The sequence below is a fragment of the Adiantum capillus-veneris genome, chromosome 10, assembly GCF_014529385.1.
Source record: "Adiantum capillus-veneris isolate H3 chromosome 10, ASM1452938v2, whole genome shotgun sequence".
NCBI classification, from domain to species: domain Eukaryota; kingdom Viridiplantae; phylum Streptophyta; class Polypodiopsida; order Polypodiales; family Pteridaceae; genus Adiantum; species Adiantum capillus-veneris.
In genome coordinates, this window is record NC_140940.1 from 20,686,191 (window position 1) to 20,694,347 (window position 8,157).

At 44.4% G+C, this 8,157-nt stretch overlaps 1 pseudogene; it reads left to right on the forward strand.

Moving 5' to 3' along the window:
* The window catches only part of LOC147448532 (uncharacterized), a 41,729-nt pseudogene extending 38,372 nt beyond the window's left edge, over window positions 1-3,357 (forward strand).
* Window positions 3,358-8,157: the final 4,800 nt, after the last annotated feature.

Below are 8,157 nucleotides of genomic sequence, written 5' to 3' on the forward strand. Positions count from 1 at the left end.
GGGCTAGAGTAGATGGGAAGAGCATGGGCAGGCAAGTGACAACGGAGATGTATGCTTTATGTATTTAAAGGCCAAAATGGCTCTAGATAAGGCCTGATACCGTGGCAGGGTCTAAGCTATTGATTTTTGGTCTTGGTATGTAGAGCTTGAAGTGTTGAAGAAACAAGTCTAGACTACTCGTCAAACAGAGCCACGGTGTGCAAATTACAATGCTTTGAAGTTAGAAGTGATTGCAAATCTCAGACGGACAGACCAGGTGACGATAGATGCTCAAAGCCAATATAAAGCTATGGGTGTATAGTGCTTGATTTATGGAGGTAGGTAGTCTTTTTAGATCATGAATTGGAGTTCTAGATGCCAAGATACGGCCACTGAAGTTTTGTCAGGGGCCAGTTTTGAGCCAGTTGGGCTGCTTCAATCGACCTGCCATCACATGTTTTTTGGGACTTGAACAAAATCTGAAACATGATATGCATTGCGGTGAGTCGGTAGGAAGTGATAGCTCCTCAATCAGATGCCTGATCAATCAGCTATGGCCTTTTGAAGCTGGTGCCAGTTATAGGCAGTGTGGTAGCACATAAACTTTTACCATTTTGATCGCTTCGATCAAGGTGCCTAGAAAATTCAAAGAAACAATGATGCTTGCCCAAGATGAGGCCGAAGACCTGCTCTACAAATGAGATTTTACGGGCCGGCCATAGGAGTTATGGGCAAGAATTGGCAAGCAGTGCAAGATATGAATAAATTGGGGGTTCTTTTTTAGTTTTTGAGGAAGGTTTGGTGACTTTGAAAGTCAAGGGGGAGCTGGGGGTGACGAGGGGCCGCCACATGTTGGAATAAAATCCCAAATGCATGGAGAAGTCCTGAGGGAACAAGGGATATATCTCATATAGGCGCCCCATTGTCGGAGAGCGAGGAGGATGTAGAGCTTGAGGCTATGGCGGGTGCGCTAGTGGGTGCTATGAATGACGGACGTGCCTACGCGGTGGTGTGAGGGGCGGTGACACAAGCAGTTTTGGGACGGCCATGGTGGTGCGTGATGACCAGACAGTGGTGTTGCCACCAGCATGAGTACTGATGACATGGCACCTCACGGGGGGGTGATTCCCGCGCCCCCTGGGGCAAACCCTTTTGAGAGCGGAGTTGGGGAGCACCGATGACGCCATCGATGACTTGCTTGGAGAGTATGGGTTCATGCGGTCACTTGGGGCTCAAGATAGGTGTGCCGAAAATAGCAAGGGGGCTTGTCATGCACCATTCAAGGAAAAAGGAGAGGATGTCAGCCATGAATAGGAAGAAGACCATACACACCCCCATAAGATGCCCTTTTTGGCCAGTTTTTGGAGGGTTTTGTGGAGGAGAGCTCTAGGAGAGCTAAGAAGGAGAAGTAGGCTTGTTCCTTATTCTCAACGCAAGAGGAGGGAGGGATTTGTTTAGAGCTGGAGAAGGTGCACCTTGGAGTCAATAGAGGTGATCTCAAAGGTTATTTTTTCCGCGCTCTTAGTGAGGAGAGCCAAACGAGCAATGAATCCAAAGTTGTTGTTTTTCCCCTGTCGCTTGAGGTCTCCATGCTGAGTTGTGGTAGCAGGTTTTGATGAGGGTGTAGATGATGTTTTTTTCCATAACTAAAGCTAACTATATCAATTTTTGGTGTCATTTCTTCCCCTTTCCCCCCTTCTTCTCTTTGCTCCGTGCCGACCACCTGATGCTTGTGTTGGAGATGTGTGTGGCTCCCCGCGCCTTAGTGTGTGTGAGAGAGAAAGAGAGAGTAGTGTGTGTTGCGGCACGGTTGTAAACGGGCTGGTATGGATTTTTGTCAATCGTGCAAATTTTGAAGGTGAACTCTAGTGGATTGGGGTATAGTGATTATCTTGGGCTATAGAGAGGCAGATTGTTTGGGTTCTAGGTGTGTTCACCTCCCCCCCATCCATCTTCTCCTGTCCCCACTAAGGAGCTATCTGATTTCTCCAATTTGAAGACGAAGTTGTGGTTTGAGAGCAGATGAAGTGCAAATTTTTAAGAGCAGATGCGTTGCAAGATGGTTTGGATGGATTTTCCTACTTTCACTGGGGTGAAAGATGTGGAAGCTTGTTTGGCTGCAGGATTATGGTTTATTTGTGTTGGAAAACAGGTTCACGAGGGAAGAAGGTGCGGTGTAGATTTTCTTGCTGTTGGTTGGCGGAAGTGTAAAATGGTGGTTTGATGGGTTACCTATAGGAAAAAAGTTGAAATATAAAGCTTTGGAAGCTACGTTTTGGAAAACAGGTTCACGAGGGAAGAAGGTGTGGTGTAGATTTTCTTGCTGTTGGTTGGTGGAAGTGCAAAATGGTGGTTTGATGGGTTACCTACTACATGAAAAAACTTGAAATATAAAGATTTGGAAGCTACGTTTTGACGCTAGTGCGTGCCAGTAGTGCACATGCATGAGGTAAAGAGTAAGATGGACGGCTTAAAGCAAAACCTCGACGGAATATTCCAAGCATTCATATCAGAATTTGAAGCCCTTTGGCAAGAGATGTTCGAGGTAACTGGTAATCAAAGTATTGATTTTCTAAAATTTGGTAAGTTTTTTGATTGTCTGCATGAGAAGGTAAGGGATAAGGTGGAAACGGATGGGTATGTGACATATGCTGAGCTGGTGGAATTGGCAAGAGGCCGGACCAAACAAATATTAAAGAAGCGGTAGGCTAAGCAGGGTTTTCGAGATGTGATGATGCCAAAGAAAATTGAAATGGTGAGAGTTGAGCCAAAAGTGGTGCAAAGGAGTGTACCAGTGCGCCTGAAGAACCCAGGGTTTTGTGGATGTAAAGAGATGGGGTGGCTCCCATGTTGCGGTTATTAATTAGGGTGGTTCTAATTGTGCAAGAGGTGGAGGCAATTCCAGATCAAGAAAGAGAAGTAGAAGTAAATCAAGATATGCATGTTCAGTCTTCTTTGAATAATTGAAAATACCAGAGGGTACGATTTGCAGATGAAGTTGAGGAAATAAAGCTAGAGGATATTCCAGAGTTGAAGACAGGAGATGAGGTTGAGCTAAGTGAGTGGTGCAGCTCAACGAATGGAGATACAAGTTGGGAAATAGAGTCAACCAAGTCTAGGTATGAAGAGTATGATCTTTTGCATGTACATGGAGATATGATGGATATTCTTGAAGAGCAGGGAGCAGTGCATGCTGATGTGCCTAGTGAGGATCAAGTGGATGAGTCTATGTCCACCTATGAGGATATACAGCTAGAAGGGATGCAAGATTTTTCCAAATGGGATGATGTGGCCTTGCCTACTGATGAGGACCAAGATAATACGGTGCAGGGAGAGTCTCTCTCTACTTTGGTAGAGCATGATGGAGTGGTAGAATAAGTAATCAAAGGGGTAGGCAATTGAAGATGACAGGCAGGTGGATTAGATCAATCTTGAGGAGCCAGGGATTGAAGAATAAGATCTTGATTATGCTAGCAAAGAGGAGTGTACAGATTCAAAGGAGATGGAGAGTCTAGTTCACTAGACATGTCATATAGCAGATGAAAGGGATATCCACAGTGGGTCTAAGCTATCAAAAGAGGTATGCAATACATGGCTGAAGTGTATGCTTGTAAGTGCAGCTCAGTGAGGTATGTTATCTACCAGATATGAAGTTCCATGGAGATGAAATTTGCTTTAAATGGTTGGGAGGAAGGGTCAAAATTGCTAGTTGGTGTAGATGGTGTGATTGAAGGGCCAGATGCATCGGTTGGTTCAGGTTGCATGCTTATAGATTCAAGTGTGTTAACAAGGTAGGTAACGGTGCAAAGAAGTGCTAAGGTGATTTGGGCATATTGTGTGCATCGATGGTTGTGGCTGTGGATGAAATATTAATGGTAGATTTTACAGATGGGCGGAAGGAGTTAGTACCAGGTTTTTGATCTAGGTGGGAGCCTTCCGATGCAGGGGGTGGGGCAACCCACTTGAGGTTTGACAGTAGTTGACAGGAGTAGGGCATTGTACATATGGTAGGCTTTTTGCAGTTTGCTGCTTGTTTTGGATAGGTTTGCAAGTTTTTTCAATTGCTAGAAGAATAAAGATACTTTTTGGTTGAACATGAATGTTCAACAAGGGGGTAGGGAAATGATGGTGTAGCCAAAGCATGTCATCCCTAGCAGAGGGCACAAATTGTGATGTGTATGCTTATAGATGCATGGTAGAGGTCTTGAGCAGATGGGAAGGGCCTGTGAAGGCAAGTGACAACAAAGATGTATGACTTATGTGGTTTTAAAGGCCAAAAGGGCTCTAGATAAGGCCTGACAAGGTGGCAAGTGAAGAATGTCCAAGGTGTTGATTTTGTCCTGGTATGTAGATATTGAAGTGTTGAAGAAACACGTCCATTAGGGAAAATTTGGACTCACAAAGGGACCTTATAAGAATTTTGACTTCCTCTCTCATGTCCAGAATGGGCATGCAGTAAAATTTTTGCAAATCAACTCTAAACTTGGTGGAGATTTGGCAAATAGAATCTACTCTTCAAGCTCTTTCTATTGATAGATAGCACGCCACGAGATTCCTCATATTTCAAAAAATTCTATTTTTTATTCTCTAGATTTTAGATGGAGTTATCACATTACAAGAGAATCAAAATTTGAATCTTTCAAAATATGAGGAATCTCATGGCATGCTATCTATCAATAGAAAGAGCTTGAAGAGTAGATTCTAACTGTGAAATCTCCGCCAAGTTTAGAGTTGATTTGCAAAATCTTTTATCGCACGCCTGTTTTGGACATGGGAGAGGAAGTCAAACTCCTTATAAGGCCCCTTTGTAAGTCCAAATTTCCCCTAATGCAGACGGCTCGTCAAACGGAGCCATGGTACATGCAAGTTATGATGCTTTGAAGCTAGAAGTGGTTACAGATCTGAGACAGGAGGCTAGGTGTTGAGAGGTACTCAAAGACAATCTAAAGCCATGGGTGTATAATGCTTGATTTATGGAGCTAGACGGTCTTTTCAGATTGTCAATTGGAGTCATGGATGCCAAGATACGACCAGTCGAAGTTTTGTCAAGGGCCAATTTTAAGCCATTTGGGCTGCTTCGGACGACGTGCCATCATGTGTTTTTTGGGACATGGAGGGAATCTGAAGGATGATATACATTGTGGTCAGTTGGTAGGAAGTAATAGCTCCTCGACCGGATGCCGAATCAGCTAGCTATGGCCTATTGAAGTTGGTGCCATTTATGTGCAGTGCGGTAGCAAATAAACTTTTAAAGTTTTGATCGCCTCGATCAACGTTCGCGACAAATTCAAAGAAATGGTGATGCTTGCCCAAGACAAGTCCGGGGATCCGCTCTGCAAATGGGATCTTACGGACGGGCCGTAGAAGTTATGAGCATGTTTGTGGGTCGACACGACGGACGTCCATAGCATATCTCTCAAGCATCAACATATTTATCAATACAGGGGAAGCGACTCGGATGAGGCATGGAAACTCACTAGGGTGTCAATCCTAATGAAGTGAACTCGAAGAGATGAAACTACTAACTCTATAAGCTAATCAAACGCATTACCGCCAAGTAATCTGCCTATGTCCTCCTACACACCTCTCTAGTCATTACGCCCGTTTACCATACAAATCATATTGGAATTGCATGAAACTTGAAGGGAAGCTACAAGGGATTATCAGGAACATATCCTATCACTGTCACAACATTCTGGAGAGGTAAAATGATCGCGATTGTTTGTCCCAAAGTCAGCAAAAACAGCAAACAGGTGATCCTAATGGGTCGTTTTAGGGTCCCTAAAGCCCCTCCTAGGGTCAAAACAACATAAAACACGCATATAGACACTCAAAACAGTGGTTTAAGGCCTCAAAATCATAGTTGAAAACCTACACCATCGAATGGAAGAGAAAGATGAGAGGAACACAATGCAATAAACAAATCTGAATTTGGATTACCGTAGCTGCAATGGCGAAGATTACAAGTTTGAACGAGAAGGAGCTCTCAAACATATGTTGTCTTCTCAGTTCTCCATTAAAATGATTATTCTCAAACTTACAAAAAATGACCTTCATAGATTAGGTCTTTACAAATGGCTTGTCCAACCATAAGCTCATAAACATCTAACTGGCTCTCTAATATACAATTGCTCCCATAAGAATAATCATACATCCTTTGACAAATTCTCTGCTTAGAGATGCTTCCTTACAAAAGAATTTTACAATGGTTTCTCAGAAAAATATGATCCTTCTTTGGAAACGGCCACTTGTTGCTTCGTCCGCCAAACATTCCCCCCTTCCTTATCCTTGCACGCCCTCGTGCAGGTTTAGTGCTTTGGCCGTTGATGTGGCTCCAATGAAGCAAGTGTCGCTAAAAAACTTCTTGTTCCTCGCAGGACGGCTTCGAGGGCTTCTTGATGCTGTCTGAAAGGATTTTCAGATAACGTGTGTTGGTATGTTACGTACCTTGCCTTGAGGTCCTTCGCCATAGGATGGAAAATCCTTGAGTCAATTTCAAAGAATCCTGTGACGAAGGCCTCTTTGAATTTCTGCAAGTAGTGTGAGGGAAGATATATTAGCCTGGAGTACATGGCCATCAAGATGTGTCGTGGCGGTGAATCCTATAGATTCTAGCAGATGCCTCTGTGTCCTTCCAAGAACAGATTCCATGGATGATCGTTGCCTTCAGTGTCTTTAAACACCTGGATGCAGGTGACGATCATCCGGGCTATCTTTACTAACATTTGGCACGCCAAGTCGGGGACATCCCGCAACAATGTGACTGTCGAATCCAGTGTGCTGACCATGTAGGCCACCGTAGGGGGTTGCTGCACTGTCAAAACCGGGTAATTCAACTTTTGCATCCTTGACCCTTTCCATGTGGCGAAGTCTTTCCATGTGAATCTTCTAGGGACTGGGTAGAAAGTGGGATCTATTTGTATATGTTGAGGAGCGTTGTGGTAATTTGTTAGATCCTGCCTTTTGTCCAACCACTTCTGCCTCCACTTGGGGTGGTCATCGACAAGCATCTGAGCTTCTTCCGTTGTTAGTGCAATGCCTTCGTAATCCCCATCTTTGTTTCGTGGCAAGGCTGGCTGCATCTTTTCTTTCCACAAAATTGCTTCATGGCATAGCAGAGGAAACGAGAGGTAATCATGGCCAAATCCTTCCACCTGCTCTTCTGGTTGTAAGTATGCCAGGGCTGCTGACTCCAGTATCTTCTTTTCATAGAGCATGTACTCCTTTGCTGGCCCCTCTGGCATGTCCTGAATTCTCTCATTGAGCTCATCTCTTATATCCAGATCGGGCCCTTCAAATTCATGCTCCTGTTTCCCTTGGTGTGATGTTCCAAGCAAATCTGGCACTTGTTGTCCGGGTAGCAGTTGTGGTTGAGTTATGGCTTTGTTGTTGAAAAAGAAGATCTTCTTTTTCCTTTAGCAACATGTCACCAATCTGCTTCTGAATCTGTAATTGGGCGCTTGCTTGAGCTAGTTGCTGCTCCATTTCTTTTAGCTTTAGCTCATTTGCCGCCGTCTAGGTCACCATTCTTGATACGAGCAGCTGTCTTTGAAGATTTTCTTGCTCTAGCTCCGCTTTTAGTGCCGCTATAGTGTTCACTGTTGTGGCATCGTGAGATGTGGAGACCAATGCCCCAATAGGTTCCTGATTCGCCCTCAAAGTTGTCAGAGTGCCTTTGACAGTATTGTATGAACTGTTAAGTCTCTGAAATCTTACGCTCTCGTAGGCAAGCTGCTCCATTGCTTTATGTACTCTTGTCGTCACTTCTTGGCACTCCTTTTCTTTGGCGGTCAAGTCTCTCCTGACGTCCACCAAGTCTTTGATCAGAGACTGATCCTGTTTTGTCGCTCAAGGTCTCTCTCCTCCGTTATGCGTTCTAGTTGCGCCCTCATGCTTTCTAACTCCTCTTGCCTAGATGCTTGCTTTTGTTGGGCCTCCTGTACCTACCTTTCCTTTTCAGTTATCACCACGTGATGACACTGGAATTGCTATTCTAATTCCCTTAGAGTTTTCTTGTAATCAAAACCAGCCACTGCCTGGCAAGCTTCGTGGTATCCGATTGCTTCTGTAGGAGGTATAAACTCCTTTTGCGAGGGAGAAGGGGGAGGAGTTGGTTGTTTTTTGTTCGATGGAGAAGGGGGAGGAGGAGGAGATTTTGGCGAGGGAGGAGGTGGGCTT